This window comes from Mustelus asterias, unplaced genomic scaffold (genome assembly GCF_964213995.1).
Source record: "Mustelus asterias unplaced genomic scaffold, sMusAst1.hap1.1 HAP1_SCAFFOLD_84, whole genome shotgun sequence".
Lineage (NCBI taxonomy): Eukaryota > Metazoa > Chordata > Chondrichthyes > Carcharhiniformes > Triakidae > Mustelus > Mustelus asterias.
The window spans coordinates 320,473-338,860 of NW_027590138.1; the positions used below are offsets into that span (position 1 = coordinate 320,473).

General features: G+C 44.5%; 1 protein-coding gene and 1 pseudogene across 1 annotated transcript in view; one reads left to right on the forward strand and one right to left on the reverse strand.

The window, feature by feature from the left end:
- LOC144483888 (uncharacterized) overlaps positions 1-18,388 on the forward strand; it is a 435,358-nt gene that overhangs the window by 261,373 nt on the left and 155,597 nt on the right. The window lies entirely within an intron of this gene.
- Positions 13,418-14,327, reverse strand: LOC144483895 (uncharacterized; annotated as a pseudogene).

Sequence of the window (18,388 nt, forward strand, 5' to 3'; positions counted from 1 at the left end):
TATTGCATTCACGTCGTGGCTGCAAAACTGGCTGCCCACCATTGACAACACAAACTCCAGTTGGTTCCCTGAAACTAGCTCTGTCGATGCAGTGAAATAGGGTAAGCGGAAAGTAAGATAACACTGTTTAAAATATCAGTCTGCAATGGAGACAGGCTTACGCCAGGTCAAAATGTTGATAATTAAATGAAACGTGTTAATTGTCCCTCACTGTTACAGAGATGTGGAAATTTTAATCGAACGGACCGCTACAATATCAGTAGGTTCTGAGCGTTGCTGCCACCTTGTGGGAGAGTTCACAATTTCTACCTGTAATGTTCAGTTCCATTCAGAGCATGATTGTTCAGGAATTATTTTTACAAGAAATTCAAAAGCTTACACCAAAATATCTTGTCAGTAAATATTGCGTTGTTCGGTGTAAATGCTGTACTGAACTTTACTCTATGCTCTATATTTCCTATTGTAACCTTAAACTATGTTTCCTGTATTCATTTATGAGACAATCTCCTTGTTTCGATTACAGCAGGATGGTTAACAACTGTCCAGACCGTATTTCTTCTCACAGGGCACAAACTAGTGTCTCAACTAATACTACACTGATCCCACATACCTGTTCATATTTCACTGGATCCAGTGCCTGTTTACATGATACTGGCGCTGTCTCCTTCCTTCAACTTTATTTGCCGTGTAATCCATTAGAGACGTTGTCGGTTGTTACTGGTCTTAGACCATGCTCATGTTTATATCGCAAATTTTACAAACTTGTCTAAATTCTCTAAGACATTTTGAATTAGATTTGAATTCAGATTATGACCTGAATGGCTGTAAATTGGGACAGGGGAGTGTGCAGCGGGACCTGGGTGTCCTTGTGCACCAGTCACTGAAGGTAAGTATGCAGGTGCATCAGGCAGAAAAGAAGGCAATTGGTATGTTGGCCTTCATTGCGAGAGGTTTCGAGTACAGGAGCGGGGATATGTTGTTGCAACTATACAGGGCCTTGGTGAGGCCACGGTTAGAGTATTGTGTGCAGTTTTGGTCTCCCTTTCTGAGGAAGGATGTTCTTGCTCTCGAGGGAGTGCAACAAAAGTTTACCAGGCTGATTCCGGGGATGGTGGGACTGATGTAAGAGGAGAGATTGACGACGTCAGGATTGTTTTCACTGGAGTTCAGACGAAAGCAGGGGGGCGGGGGGTGGTTCTCAAAGAGACTTATAAAATTCTAACAGGTCTAAACAGGGTAGATGCAGAGAGGATTTTCCCGATGGTGTGGAAATCCAAAACCAGAGGTCACAGTCCGAGGATTCAGGGTAGACCATTTAAGACGGAGATGAGGAGAGATTTCTTCACCCAAAGAGTGGTGAGCCTGTGGAATTCATTACCACAGGAAGTAGCTGATGCCAAAACATTGAATGCATTCAAGAGGCGGCTGGATAAAGCACTTGGGGCGAATGGGATCAAAGGTTATGGGGAGAAAGCAGGACTGGGCGATTGAGTTGGATGATCAGCCATGATCGTGATGAATGGCGGAGCAGGCTCGAAGGGCCCAATGGCCTCCTCCTGCTCCTATCTTCTACGTTTCTAGGTTTCTATGAATTGTGCCCAAAATATATTTGATATAAATGGAATAAATGGAACCTTCCCCAAATCTGTTACTCTCGGCTTGTAACTTATTGACATTTATTTGAAACCAACACATTCTGCTGATACGTTTAGAAAGAACAGAATTCCCTCCATTTTGCCCTATCCCAATCACCCTGTCACATTGCGGCAGTGTTTTTCCACCTAGCTCCCTCTGGTTCTTGTCACTCTGTCTCTCAGTCCGCAGTAATACACCGCGCTGTCAGACAACCGCAGCTCAGGGATGGTGAAAATCCCCTCACTTTTTGAACTGTCGAGGAATGCAGAAAATCGAGGCCCCACACCCTCTGGTCTGAAAATATCGTAAGAAGTCTCACAACACCAGGTTAAAGTCCAACAGGTTTATTTGGGAGCAGACACCATAAGCTTTCGGAGCGTGCTGCTCCTTCGTCAGATGGAGTGGAAAATATCCCCAGCAGAAGGAATATAGATCAAGAATCTGGGAGCTTTGTCCCGATCCTGACGGTACAGGTGTAATAATTAGAAAGCAGCAGTGGTGGAATAGCTGAAATTGATTATCACAGAGTCGCCTTCGAACTGTGTCGCTGTAACCCGGCTCCTGTGAGACCGAGTCTGCAGCATGAACACCTGCAGAAATGAAGAAATAGAGAACATTTTGTTGCCATTTTATTGCAGCCAAGATTATCAAGTTAACAGAATATATTGCAAATGCAGGAAACACATGGTTAAAAGTAAAAATACTCTGTGAGCGGCATGGTAGCACAGTGGTTAGCACTGCTGCTTCACAGCTCCAGGGTCCCGGGTTCGATTCCCGGCTCGGGTCACTGTCTGTGTGGAGTTTGCATATTCTCCTCATGTCTGCGTGGGTTTCCTCCGGGTGCTCTGGTTTCCTCCCACAGTCCAAAGATGTGCGGGTTAGGTTGATTGGCCAGGTTAAAAAAAATTGCCCCTTAGAGTCCTGGGATGCGTGGATTAGTGGGTAAAATATGTGGGGGTAGGGCCTGGGTGGGATTGTGGTCGGTGCAGACTCGATGGGCCGAATGGCCTCCTTCTGCACTGTAGGGTTTCTATGATTCTTTCTATGAGTAACGTTAACAAGTTGAAAACTGAGTAACTTGGGAGTTAACAAGTTAGGAGGCCAGTAGCTGTGAGGAATGAATAAAGGGTATCACCCAAAATGCTCACAGAGCTGATGCTGGATCTGAACTCAGTGAGTTAAAGCTCAATAGTTTTAGGTAAGAGTTGAGAAGATGAGCAGTGACATTCGGCCTGGCAACCTGATTGGTCTATTCCTGACAGAGCGACAAGTGACAACCAATCGGTTCATTGCTCCATTGTCCCACATTTCATCCAATCAACTCGCAGTTTGTGACGTCAGTGAGCTGGGTAGATGAAAGACCAGCAGTGGCCACTTTGCCTTGCAAAAATGCTCCTACTATCTACCTGTCTATCTCCCACCATCTTCATGCACTACCCGAAGTCCCATTTTACTCTTAAAATCCACAAATGTATCATCATCAGTTCGAAATAAACCCAAAGACTGCACAATCACTGCTCTGTGGTGTAGAGAATGATAAGAGTTGCTTTAAACTCAATATGGCTTCATTAACAGGGTCAATATTTAAGTTGGAGGTGATGGGTAATTGTTAAAATGGTTCTATTATCATGGCCGGAGTTTCTCATTAAGAGAGCTGCTCGCTGAAAATGAAAAATAAAATACTTACCGCTGATAGAAACAGGACTTTGATGTATAACGACACATTGTGCAGCACAGAACGTAAAAATTCTGGCAAATTGGTCTTTATATGATTTGGGTCATACTATAAAACCCTAATCCAGTTGACAGATCTGATTCAGTGAGAGGAGGCGAGAGTGCCCTTGCTGTTTTTTTGTGCGGGCTGACTCTGTAACAGTGCGGGGCTCAGCGCACAGTAATACACAGCAGAGTCAGACACACGGACCCCGGTGATATTTAACGGAACTGTTTTCTTGTCTTGGTCCAAATCAGCAGAATACCGGTCCGGGAAATCGGGAGACTTATCCCCCTGCCGCTTCCCGTAACTCTTCAGTAAATATCTCGGAGCTTCACCAGGATTCTGGATGTACCAGAAGAGAGTTGGCATTACTTTTTTTGTAGTGTAGTTGCAGTTCAATATTCCCTCCTGTCCTTCCTGAACCGTGAATTCAGGCGCTGCTGGGAAGCTGAATCTTGGCCATTGGTTCCTGTAACAACATATAGAATGTGTGAGAAATCTGTGAGTGAATATAACCCGTGAAACACACACTGAGGATTTGAGCTCAGACTAACCGGGCAATGTGACCATTATTATCAGTAAAGCACACAGGGAACACATGGTTCCTGATTGGCAGTAAACAGCGACACTGCTTAACATTTGTCGCTGTTTCCAGTCTTATATCACAGAGCGAACTCAGATCAGAGACAGCTTCAATTATAGGAAAGGGGGGGGGGCGTTTCTTAGTGCTACGATTGGCTAGTCTCCCTGAGGATCACCTTTGGACCTGGTAGCTTTGGACCAATCACTCTTAGTTGAGGAGGAAGTACAGCTGGCGATCTCCAATCAAATTGTAGCCCCGGCTGCGTGTGTCTTTCTCACTCTCACCTTCTCTGTCACAATATCAGTCATTCTTTCTCCGTTTAACTCGCTTGCCTTCGAACTCAATGTCAATGTATTTTTTTAGGTAGATCTTTCCCCCTAATTAAGGTGAAAATTGAAGCAGATAATTTGAAATCCCTCTGATGCACAGTTTTTGAGTGCCGCCCAGTGCATGAGGATAATTAATAGATACCGTTTTAAGAACACTGGGGAAAAGTAATCACCCAGCTCCACATTGAGATGAGCTTCCACTGGGAAGGCATGGATTTCAGTCAGTCAATATTTTTAACCCAGCAACTTCAACATGTGGCAACTCTGAGTCTGCCTTTGATATTTGATCACTTCTGAAATGTGTGATCTGTCAGACAGTCAACTGATTAGGAACATTCAAAATACAGCTTGATGACGTTTTTCACTTGGGAGATTTGCAGATTTGTGTGAATGTGATATGGGAACGATTGGACTTGATCTGGTAGTAATATGAGTAAAAATGTCAAACTTCCCAACAGTGACAATCATTGACCTCAGTGAGCGAAAACCCTCAGACGGGACTGTATTGTCACCTTCTCTATGGTTGCATGCTCTCTGAATTTTCAACCCCATGTGTTGCCCTGACAATGAATCATTGATTTTCGACCTGTGCCAGTTTTTGTATGAGGCCCGCGGGATCCTCATTCACTGTGGGCCTCAGTGCACAGTAATACACGGCGCTGTCTGTCATCTTCTATCCTTTCACTGACAAGTGAAAAGTGCTTTATTTCAGGTTGTGATTCCCGCTGAGGTGTTCAAAGCCGGGAGCCGTATCGGTAAACCCATAACTCCCAAACCAGATCCTTGCGGTACACCACTAATAACTGAACTCCAGGATGAACATTTCCCATCAACCACCACCCTCTGTCTTCTTACAGCTAGCCAATTTCTGATCCAAACCGCTAAGTCACCCTCAGTCCCATGCGTCCGTATTTTCTGCAATAGCTTACCGTGGGGTACCTTATCAAACGCTTTACTGAAATCCATATACACCACATCAACTGCTTTACCCTCATCCACCTCTTTGGTCACCTCCTCAAAGAACTCAGTAAGGTTTGTGAGGCACGACCTACCCTTCCCAAAATCGTGCTGACTATCCCTAATCAAATTATTAATTTCCAGATGATTATTAATCCTATCTCTTATAATCCTTTCCAAAACTTTGCCCACAACAGAAGTAAGGCTCACTGGTCTATAATTACCAGGGTTGTCTCTACTCCCCTTCTTGAACAAGGGGACAACATTTGCTATCCTCCAGTCTTCTGGCACTATTCCTGGAGACAATGACGACATAAAGATCAAAGCCAACGGCTCTGTAATCTCCTCCCTAGCCTCCCAGAGAATCCTAGGATAAATCCCATTCGGCCCAGGGGACTTATCTATTTTCACACTTTCCAGAATTGCTAACGCCTCCTCCTTATGAACCTCAACCCCGTCTAGTCAAATAGCCTGTATCTCAGTATTCTCCTCGACAACATTGTCTTTTTCCTGTGTGAATACTGACGGAAAATATTCATTTAGCGCCCCCCCTATCTCTTCGGAATTCCCACTACTGTCCTTGACTGGCCCTAATCTTATCCTAGTCATTCTTTTATTCCTGATATACCCATAGAAAACTTTAGGGTTTTCCTTGATCCTACCTGCCAAAGACTTATCATGTCCCCTCCTGACTCTTCTTAGCTCTCTCTTTAGGTCCTTCCTGGCTAACTTGTAACTCTCAAGCGCCCTAACTGAGCCTTCACGTCTCATCTTTACATAAGTCTCCTTCTTCCTCTTCACAAGAGATTCAACTTTTTTTAGTAAACCACGGTTCCCTCGCTCGACCACTTCCTCCCTGCCTGACAGGTACATACTATCAAGGACACGCAGTAGCTGTTCCTTGAACATTTCAATTGTGCCCGTCCCCTGCAGTTTCCTTCCCCATCATATGGTCCAATCCAGCTCCTGTTCCCTATTCTCTGTTGTTCTTCTGTCCAGTTCATTGTTCTGAGAAAAGAATCAACTGAATGAAGAATTCCAGAAGAAGAGATAAATATCTCATAATGTAACTAGTACATAATAAGGAATAGCGTGATTTCGGAGAGCTGCTTGTTCATCTAGAATACTAGACAGCAGCATATCCACAATGCTATTGCTCCCGTAATCGTTGCAGCAAACATACAAACTTGGTGAGGCAGCTCCATCCGGTGGCAATCTGAGGTAAATGACCATTTCCTGGAAAATCACAGAATTCATAAATTACTGAAGGCTGTTCGTTTAATATTATTATGTCACATTATTCCTGAAAGTATTATTACTATTGCAATGCAGTGAACATATCCACCAGAGCTAATTCTACCTTAATTTGAAATCCCGGTGAACAGTGATAGGGCTAGTAGATGAGGGGAGGAATAGTCCCTCTTCGTATGAAAAAATATTTCGGTTACTATTGCTCACAAACTCAAAGTATCCAGAAAACAACGGGACCCGCAAATCTTGTCACTCCACTATGACGGTCAAAGTGACAACTCTTTCTGGCAGAGACCCATAAGACCCCGTGTCTTCTGTATAAATAATGTTTCTAACAACATTACAGCGGCAACACTGGAGATCAATTTCCATAGTGTGTAAAGTGCTTTCAAATGTCCAGGGTGCTGGACCAGTAGAAACTCTTCTTTCTCTTGTCGAGTAATAGTTCGTTCCAGGGGTTAAATTTATTGTCCGGCTGTTTCCACCGGGCCCAGTAATGTTTTTTTTAAATTTCCGTTTTTTAAATTTCGATCCAGCTTTTCCATGATTGGGTTGATGAGCAGTCACCACTTTCAGGAATTCCAAGTATTAGGTATCCAGTCTGTTCCGAGATTCTTTCCTCTCCACAGGAGTGCTTCAGGAAAAACAACCTGAATAGATACTTGGGTGACGTTGATGGAAAGTGACCGAAGCACTGAACGGCTGCTTGCTATCTATCTCTCAGTTCTGATCCTGGTCACCTCGATTAAAGGTTTACACTAATCTACCTTCATGTGTAAATATAAACTATATATTGATTGTTAAAGCGGTGCAATATCCAAAATTAGCAGTACAAGCGCTAATCTACAAACGCCGCTCCCCAGGTGAGGTTCAGTTGTTAGCTCTATCGTCTCTGGAGCAGATGTTTTCAGAATTCCACTCTCTCTACAGAGACTCTCCTTACAGGACCCATTCAGATGCGGCAGTGCAGCCCAAGGGGAATGGTGAATTGTCCGGGGTGCCGAATGAGATGTTAAATGGACGGCACCGACTCCCCTCTCAGAGGGAGGTGATAGTTCAAAAGGACACGATTGTGAAGAAGAGCAGTTGAATTGCTCGAGTCAATTACTACCCAAAATAAACGTTCTGAAACAAGCGATCCATTAAAATGTTGCTGTTTGAAGGATCAACCGGGGATCAAATTGGCTGCCGTCTCTTCTCTACTCATTGTAACAGTGACGGTGAACACTCTGTGGTACATCAAGGAAGGCGCCATATAGATAGTTCATTCTTATTCACTCAACGACCCAAGTTTACATGCTGAGTGATATTCTAAGAGTATTTCGACAGCTTCAGCGCAGCTCTGCGTCTATGTGGGTCTCAGTGCACAGGAATACACCCTGGAGTCTGTCAGCTCAGTTTTAGATATCTTCATTGTGCTCTTCACAAAATCAAACTCCGCAGAGAAACGGTCCCCTCGGAATCTCTCTGTGCTCCCGCTGTATGTATATCTCTGCAGCAGAAACTCCATCGACCCGCCGGGATGCTGACGGTACCACAATATGTTAGGATAGTCGCTGGTTGTAGCTGTAAAGTTACAGAACAACTGAACATCCTTCCCTGTACTCACTGTGACGGCAGCCGGTGTCTGTGTAACAGAGTCTCCTCGACAATGTCCTGCAAGTGTCCAGAGGGACATCAAACCAACAATATCAATTAACTACGTTTGGCTTTTTGACCCGAATTAAAGCCCGGTAAATAAATAGATGCCGCTAAAGTGAAAGATATTTTCCACAGCTCAGGATCTGTCACTGGAAGGCGTTTGGATCGAATATGCAAACTTTTCATGAACGCACATTTGGCGCCGTCTATCGAGATCAGTTCCCCAAACGCATTTCCTGCTATTTGAAGGGAAAACTGAAAACTGCCCCCAGTTTTAAATTCCAGTGTTTGTCACAGGCTGCGTGGAGACAATGTGGGTAGGATTAATTTACGGTTCTCTGATCAATCCATTGTTAGCTATGTATTAATGTAATGTGTTAAAGATGTCAAACAAGTTTGTGCAACTTGGGAACTTACCGATTAACAGAGCTGTCGCTGTGAGGACTGAACACAAAGTGACAGGAGGCATTTTCCAGACACCTCCCGGCACAGTTAACAGCAATGAGCTGAAGCTGAAGTTGTTTCACTCAAGTCTTTAGCTGAGTAACACGCACGACACTGCTGATTGGTTCATTGCCGGCTGAGTCATCAGTTGACATTCAATCATCTTAAAGCGTCTTCTCTTCAATCAAATATATCAAATTCCTTGGATATTTAATTCCTACCATCGGAATGGGGCGAAAAGAACAAAGGGTTTCTGTTCAAATCTAAGCTGAGTATTTTCTGAGGAAATACTCCAAGGTCGGTCCTTTCACAGGTTCAATCTGTCAGGGGGAGACAGAGAAAGAAAACAGTGAAAGTTGTTCTGGTCCTAAAGCCGGATTCCCCAATTGGGGGAGCTGCTCTCTGACTACATTACATTCCGCTTTCGGTCCGGGGCGGTACGGTAGCACAGTGATTAGCACCGCTGCTACACAGCAGCCGGGACCGAGATCGATTCTCAGCTGCGGTCACAGTGTGTGTGGAGTTTGCACATTCTCCATGTGTCTGGGTGGATTTTCTCCAGTGCTCGCTTTTCCCCCCACATTCTGAAAGACGTGCTGTTAGCGGCATTGACCCGAACAGGCACCGGACTGTGGCGATTAGGGTAATTTCGCAGTTACTTCATAAGCCTTACTTGTGACTTTAAAAAAAAACTTACAACAATGAATGGAATAGAAGCACCAAATGTTTTTAATGAATTATATAGCGGGGGTTGTATGTGGAGGCGACTGTTTAATGGATTTGAGCTGAATGGGAGTGAGGAGACACGCATTGACTCAGTGATCTTGGATTAGTTGATCATCAGAAATATTCGCAACACACATACAATAAAAATAACGTTTTCCCTGTAATTTATTGCTTAACCGTCAGAAACACAGGCGTCCATCGTCACCGATTTCCGAATTTAATATCATTAAATAAACAGGTTGAACCTTTATTGACAGCACCTCCCAAACCCGCAATCACTTCCACCAGATGATGCATGGGAACATCAGCACCGATATGTTCCCCTTCAAGCAATGCGATATCCTAACATATTGTGTTCATTTCACTGAAGCTCAAAATCATGGAAACCCCTCCCTGACAGTACTGCGAGTGTCGCCACATTACGTGGAATGCGAAAGGCAGCTCACCAAGATCTTTTCATGGACAATTAGTGGTAGGTAATAAATACTGGTCTTGATAGCAACGTTCACTTTTATTAAATGTTTTAAAAACACTCAATCTGTAACCAATCCTGAGCATCAAACCAACAACTGAACAAATCTCCTCCTGCCGCCTGGTGGCGAATGCTTGTAAAGTTTCTGAAACTAATTCAGAATCGGTGGATGACTCGGGCTAATTTTCACCAAGCAAAGACAAAGGAAGCTAAAATCGTGAACTAACACAAACAAATAACAGATTGTACGAATCAATGTTATTCACAATTGATCTGTTCTACAACAGACGTCAGCTGCAAGAGTTTCTATTGCACAAAGAGGCGAGATTTTCTTTCCGAGATTTAACTGTTTTTATCACTATAAGTCTCACGGAGCAGTAACAGCTCAGAGATTGTTCAAGTGAAATTTCTTGTCAAGATGTTGAGTTGTTCCAAAAATGGTCTTTGGCTTGAATGCTGAACCGCTCGGGTGTTTTATCAGAATAAACTCTGGCTGTATTTCAGAGTCTTGCCAATAGCAGTCTAATGCTTAACAGTCGCTCCATGTATTGTTAGAGATTCATTTTAAAGTAACCGCGTCTCCTTCCGTCTTAACTGCTGAGGGTAGCAGCTGGTGGCAACCTCCACGAATTAGATCTAAAGGACATGTCACCATGGTGAAAGATAAAACAAGCGGGAGTTTAAAACTCAGATTCAAAACACGTTGGAAATATTAGCCATGATGTGGAGTTGCCGGCGTTGTACTGGGATATATCTGGACTTTACCCTGATGTTGTGAGACTACTTACTGGAAATATTAGCAACATCTTTACCCCGCAAATACCGTCATTATTTCCATTCTACAAACAATAGTGTGCCGCTTAGTGCAACCAAGGGGGAGAATAGATTTTTAGCCGGGAGAAAGTACTCACTGAGATGTCATAGGAAAAGCAAGAGGTGGTCACAAATGTCTCCGCCCTTGTCTGTAACTGCAGACCATGAACTCCTCTGTCACAGCAAATACAGATCCCCACCCACAGCACTGCTGACCCAACCGTTGGCAATGATGGAAGCGGAACAACAAGGTCTCCACGAGCAGAGATCAGGGCAGGCGGGTCAAAGGGAAACTGTGTGAGACTCGATAACTAGCGCTCTTGTCCAACACAGTGTCAGTCTGTGATAAATTATTACACTTCTCTCACTTTCTAGCTCTGTGATCCCTTCATTCTTTCTGTGAAATAAATTCCTCAACAAGACAAATTCCAGCCACTGTGACCCGCTACAGAAATTACACATTTCCTTCAATCACAACCCGATCCAACTCACCGAATGGCGCCTACAACAATATCAGATGCTGCAGTCTTAAATCATATCCTGCAATTTTAATCCAAATTGAATTGTTGAGACTTACACCGAGAGATGGGTTTAAAGTATGAAAAATAATTATCGGATAATATCGAGACATCCATCTTATATATCCTGGAAAGTGTGAAATGTGTGAAATAAGTTTCCTGTTGGAATGGAAGAGGAGTAGACATTGAGATAGTTTAAGGAGGTGTCTGGAGGAACGTTGGGAAAGGAAGTTACTACATTTCCGGATTATTCATACAAAATTTGTCGCATGACCTCCCTCATTCCCAGTGGTCACATGAACCGGAATACAGCAGGAGAGGCTAAATAGTGTCTAAAACGTCAAAGCACAATTCTGGAATTGTTCAAATGGACTGGCTGCAGCTTTGAAGACAGAAATAGAGCGAACATTTTAAATGATTATGCTTATCAGAACTGGGGAAAATGTTGTTGATGCAACAGGTTTTAAGCATTTGGAGTGGCAGCTAAAGACGAGAGGGCAGAATGAAAAAGGGGCAGGTCAGTAATTCAGTGGAAGACAGGTAGCCCTAAATGATGAAGCCGATGATGGCCCAAGGGGAAGATGTGGTACTGGGACAGGTGGACAAACAATTAGTAATTGTGGCAGCGTTTTACTTATGAAAAACAGAACCATCACCCCAAGGTGCCGTCTAAAATACAAAGAGAAAACAATGTAAACTGTTGTACGGTGGAGAATCAGTAAGTGTTGAAAGCAATCTTGATTCCGGGAGGTGAACAAATCTGTTTTTTTTTTGTAAATGCTGCCGCCACCAGAGAGTAGTGAGAGGTTGCTTGGGTTTAATGTTGGGACGAGTTTCAGACTCACAACAGTGTTCAGTTCTTTGTTATATTAAAACAAATGAAACGAGCAGCTGTGGAAACACACTATTATTGACAGAAATAGGATGTTTATATTTAACGTAATGTATTCTTGTGCGTGGTTAATGTTGCGATTGATGTTACAAATATTCGACATTATGGCCGCGATTCTCCCATTGCGGCCCGCCACTTTTCTGGCGGGTCGGGCTGGGAGATGCGCGTGTCGGCCATTTAGTGGGTTCCCCAGCAGTTCTTTTCGACCCGCGCGCATCTCCAAGCCAGAGAAAAATGGCGCCGCCGGGAACCCGCTGAAAATCGGCGGGCCGTTGTTTAGCATGAGTTTATATACTTCTGCATGCTATTATCGGAGTCCACATGGCAATCTCCGCACACGTCTGCGTCTCCCAATTCTTTGGCATGATGTAATTTTGGCACGAATCAGAATAGGTATTTAAAAGTTGCAACCTGGCGTGGCAGCCTTGAACTGGCGTGAGGAGGTAAGTGCTGCTAACAGGGCACGAGGGGGGTTGCAGGCACGCCCTGGAGATGTCTGGTGGCCTTCCTCCTGCTGCCTTTAGGTTTTGGCCCATTGACGAGTGACATCTGTGGGAGGCGTGGGGGGGGGGGCTTCCATTTCCTCACAGATCGCTGGGTGATGTTCCATCAGGGAGTCCCGCTCCCCACCGCCCCAATCTACAAAGATATAAAATGAAAAAGTGTGGCTAAAGTAAACATTGGTCCTTTAGAGGACGAGAAGGGGGATGTAATAACTGGAAATGAGAAAATGTCTGTGGCATTGAACAGGTATTTTGTGTCGGTCTTCACAGTGGAAGACACAAATAACATGCCAAAAATCGATGACAGGAAGGCTATGGAAGGTGAGAACCTAGAAACTATCAATCTCACGAAAGGGGTAGTGGTGGGCAGTTTAATGGGGCGAAAGGTAGACAAGTCTCCTGGTCCTGGTGGAATGCATCCCAGGGTACTAAAAGAGCTGGTGGGAGAAATAGCAAATGCACCAGTGGTAATTTACCAAAATTCACTGGACTCTGGGGTTCAGAGTTAAAGATTTCAGAGAAAAGGGAGTTGAAAGCAGGTCCCATGGACAAGATGAACAATCAGAGGGTTTGATGGGAAATAGGAGAGAGACTGGAGAAAGATGTGAGTTCAGAGCTTGGACACAGAGGAGCTTTACAGACAGTCTGGCCCAGTGGGTGAGTGGAAGGGAAGGAAGCAGCTGATCAGATTGTCTCAATCTTAGTGACAGAAACTCATCAGCTCCTCACACTTTGTTGTTGGAGGTGAGGTTGGAGGAGACAAGAGAAAGGGAGAGTCCTTCAAAAGGAACTAACTTGTGTTAGAGATATTAGAAAGGCTCGACACAGCATGTTTAAATCAAAGACAACATATTTGATTTTTGTCCAGAATATTAGTCTCTATAACTGAACTGAAGTTTATTAACATCAGCAGAAACAGACCCTAATGGACATAGCTCAGTTCTCAATCTGATTGACAACACAATCCAATCTCTGGAGTTGACTGTGAATTTGCTGGTGTCTCAGCAGATTGGATGACTGAGTAAATCCCATCGCACACACAGAACACGTAAATGGTCTCTTCCCAGTGTGAACTCACTGGTGTGTCAGCAGGTTGGATGACCGAGTGAATCTCTTCCCACAATCATTGCAGGTGAACAGCCTCTCCCCAGTGTGAACTCGCTGGTGTCTGAGCAGTGCTGATGATTGAGTGAATCTCTTCCCACACCGAGAGCAGGTGAATGGTCTATCTCCCGTGTGAGTGCGCTGGTGAACGGTGAGATGAGATGATCGCCTGAACCCAGTTCCGCAGTGAGAGCACCTGAACGGTCTCTCGTCAGTGTGAACTTGTTGATGGTACATAAGTTCCTGAGAGGTTTTATAACTCTTCCCACAGTCCAGACATTTAAACGGTCTCTCGTCAGTGTGACTTCTTTGATGTGTTGTCAGGTTGGATAAATTAATGAATCCTTTCCCACACTCGGAGCAGGTGAATGGTCTCTGCCTAGTGTGAATTCGCTGGTGTGTTAACAGCGTGGGTGACTGAGTGAATCCCATCCCACACACACAGCAAGTGAATGGCCTCTGCCCAGTGTGTGTGCTGGTGTGTCAGCAGGGTGGATGACTTAGTGAATCCTTTCCCGCAGTCCGAGCAGGTGAACGGCCTCTGCCCGGTGTGACCACGCCGATGAGTTTCCAGCTGGGATGGATAATTGAATCCCTTCCCACAGTCCTCACATTTCCACAGCTTGTCCCCATCATAACTGCATTTATGTTTTGACAGGGCAGATGATCGATTGAATCCCTGTCCACACACAGAACACGAGTAGGGTTTCTCTCCGCTGTGAACGGTGCTTTTTTCTTCCATGTTTAAAATATGACAATATTCAGGTTACGATAAATTAGCCGACAGTATCATTCCCTAATGTGATGTTTGGTTTCAGTTTCCCAACTGCAAATCGTCCCCTTCTAAAACCCTGTGAAATTGATTTAAAACAGAAAAAAGGGAGTGAGAGAGAACCCACAAAAGCACAAAGACAGGTTGTGAAATTGAGCTGAATGAATCTGGTCACTTGTGGGGCCGGCACTGGGAAAAAGTGACCATGAAAACTGCTGGATTCAATTGATTCACTCATGTCCTTCAGGGAAAGAAACCTGCCAACTTGTCTGGACTCTGCACCCAGGTCCTATCCCCGGAGCCCCACATATCCTGTTACTTCCCCGAACCTACACATCTTGGGGCACTAAGGGGCAATTTAGCATGGCCAATCCACCTAGCCTGCACGTCATTGGACTGTGAGAGGAAACAGGAGCACCCAGATGAAAACCCACGCAGACACGGGGAGACACAGTCACCCGAGGCTGGAGTTGAACCTGGGTCACTGGAGCTGTGAGGCAGCAGTGCTAACCACTGTGCTACCCTTTTTCAAAGAACTGGAACAATTTTGTGAAATGTCTGGGACTATTTTATTTTGTTAAAGACACAGTATGAATACAAATTATCTTCGCTGCCCTGATTTTGTTGTTCTGCTCATCAGTAAGAAATTGGAAGTGAAAGAGTGAAACAGTTTGATGGACAAGTTGTTCAAATTCTGTCACTGGGAAGAATTTCAAAACATGGCCCCTCACAAACATGGCGGCTACGCATGCGCCCTGCTGTTCCACCTCTTCAATTCCTCTCCGATCTCCCATCCGCCAAGGAACAGCAGCCGGGCAGAGCGGGCAAGAGGTGACACCAAGGAGAGCAGCAGCCGAGAGGGTTACAGCGAACCCTGGTGGACTGGAGGGGAAACAGCAGCAGCACAGTCTCTGCGCAAAGGCTTCCGCAGTTCAGCTGCTCAAAGACTCTGAGAACCTCTTCAAATGTAAACTTCAGCTTCTCACATTCACATATCCATCCCTTCCTCCATCCATCTCGCCCTCCCTCCCTCTCTCCATCCATCCCTCTCCCTCCATCCACCCCTCCTTCCATCCATTTCACTATCCCTCCCTCTCTCCATCCATCCTTTCCGACAACAAGAACCATTCACTCTGCACAGCAGTTTCACCCTCATTCCTCCAGTCAGTATTCCAGCCTTCATCACATCCACTCTGCTCCCAGATATTTTAGACCAATAGATATTACAATTCAAACTTCACAATCTCTACAATTTAATATTTGTTCAGTAACCTTATAGACAGCAGAGAAATCATCAATTCCAAACCAACCCGAGCGAGAGGATATATTTATACATTTTCTCATTTCACAATAAAACCCACGCACTGAGTTTCAAATTTGCTTCTGTCATTATTTTAGTGATGATGTGGAGATGCCGGCGTTGGACTGGGGTAAACACAGTAAGAAGTCTCACAACACCAGGTTAAAGTCCAACAGGTTTATTTGGTAGCAAAAGCCATTTGCTTTCGGAGCACTGCTCCTTCATCAGGTAAGTGGGAGTTCTGTTCACAAACAGGGCATATAAAGACACAAACTCAATTTACAGAATAATGGTTGGAATGTGAGTCTTTACAGGTAATCAAGTCTTAAAGGTACAGACAATGTGAGGGGAGAGAGGGTTAAGCACAGGTTAAAGAGATGTGTATTGTCTCCAGCCAGCACAGTTAGTGAGATTTTGCAAGCCCAGGCAAGTCATGGGGGTTACAGATAGTGTGACATGAACCCAATATCCCGGTTGAGGCCGTCCTCATGTGTGTGGAACTTGGCTATCAGTCTCTGCTCAGCAACTCTGCGTTGTCGTGTGTCTTGAAGGCCGCCTTGGAGAACGCTTACCCGAAGATCAGAGGCCGAATGCCCGTGACCGCTGAAGTGTTCCCCAACAGGAAGAGAACATTCTTGCCTGGTGATTGTCAAGCGGTGTTCATTCGTCCGTTGTCGTAGCGTCTGCATGGTCTCCCCAATGTACCATGCCTCGGGACATCCTTCCCTGCAGCGTATCAGGTAGACAACATTGGCCGAGTTGCAAGTGTATGTACCGTGTATCTGGTGGATGGTGTTCTCACATGAGATGATGGCATCCGTGTTGATGATCCGGCATGTCGTGCAGAGGTTACTGTGGCAGGGTTGTGTGATGTCGTAGTCACTGTTCTCCTGAAGGCTGGGTAGTTTGCTGCGGACAATGGTCTGTTTGAGGTTGTGCAGTTGTTTGAAGGCAAGAAGTGGGGGTGAGGGGATGGCCTTGGTGAGATGTTTGTCTTCATCAATGACATGTTGAAGGCTCCGGAGGCGATGTCGTAGCTTCTCTGCTCCAGGGGAGTACTGGACAACGAAGGGTACTCTTTCCGCAGTGTCCCGTGTTTGTCTTCTGAGGAGGTCGGTGCGGTTTTTCGCTGTGGCGCGTCGGAACTGTCGATCGTTGAGTCGAGCGCCGTATCCTGTTCTTATGAACAGGATTATGTAAATTATGTAAATTATTTTGTAAATTGACTGTGTGTCTTTATATGCCCTGTTTGTGAACAGAACTCCCACTCACCTGACGAAGAAGCAACGCTCTGAAAGCTAGTAGCTTGTGCTACCAAATAAACCTGTTGGACTTTAACCTGGTGTTGTGAGACTTCTCACATTATTTTAGTGCCCAGCAGATTATTTGGACTGAAATTGGTCTCAGTCTGTCTCTGTGTTGTGAGTGTGTGTGTATTTGTGAAGTCAGAGTGTTTTTTTGTCTGCATGTCTGTGTGTGCGAGTTTGCCTGTGTCTGTCTGAGAGTGCATTTCTGTGAATGTGTTTGTCTTCGAGTTCGCCTGTTGCTATTTCTGAGGTTGGTTTCAATTCTCTAAATAGATTCGTCTGCGTTAATATAAAAAAAGGAACAAGAAAAATACAGCAGCACAATCCTCCTACGTTTCTATGTTTGAAAATGACCCTTCAGTAGCCTGAGGGTTCAGTGATCTCCCAGGCAGAGGCCATTTACCTCACTTCGCCACTAGAGGGAGCTCCCTCACTGTGATTGTGTGGAATGAAGGAGTCTTGTGTTATTGTCAGTATTTTCATGTTTAAAAGATGTTTTTGTTAAAAGCTCATTGTCCGTCCAGTGACTGTTCATCCACATTTCTAAAACAAAAAGGTCAAAGTTACGGTCAATTGAGCCAGAGTTTTATTCTGGGACCTTCCTGTCCAGAAGTAACATCAGCTGAGATTGTAACTTAGCAGCAGAAACCCATCTTCTGTTCTATTCCCCCAATTCCCATGAAACAGTTTTTAAGATTTGGGTGAGTTTGTATAAAATTGACAAAGGTGGAGATTCAAGACACTTAACAAGTGAATAAAGGCAAAAGATTCCACAGATTCTGAACAAACAAATAAACTTTATACAGTGAGAAAGGGAAAACAAGTTACAATATGTGGAAGGTAAAACATTCAAGGACTTTAGAGAGGAAAGGGAGATGGGATGGTAGTTTACAAGGGCTTGTGTCAAAGATATTTTATTGAGAAGTGGGTGATGATATCGGATTTGGAGGAGAGGAAGATATTGGCAATATCAGCTGATATGGAGAAGTTGTGCTGTCAGTAGCTCAGTGGGAATAGGATTGAGGGATCAGGAGATGGGTCTCATGGGCAATATGAGCTCTAAGAGGACATGAGGGGAGGCAGGAGAGAAACTGCAGAAAGATGAGAGTTCAGAGCTCAGATAAAGGGCAGCGTTAGAGGAGGTTTGTTCCAGTGAGTTAGGGGAAGGAGGGAAGCAGGAGAGGCAGCTGATTGGATTGTCTCAAACTTAGTGACAAAGAAGATTGTGAGTTTTATTCCTAATGAGCACTTGCGGGGAAGTGAAGCTGGAAGAGGGACAAAGGGAGAGCAACTCAAAAGGAATTCAGTTGTGCTGATGATATTAAAAAGATTCACAGTACTGAACACAAAGATAATTGATTTGACTTTTATTCAGAATATTAAACCGTATAACTGGCTGGAGTTCATTAACATCAACAAAAACA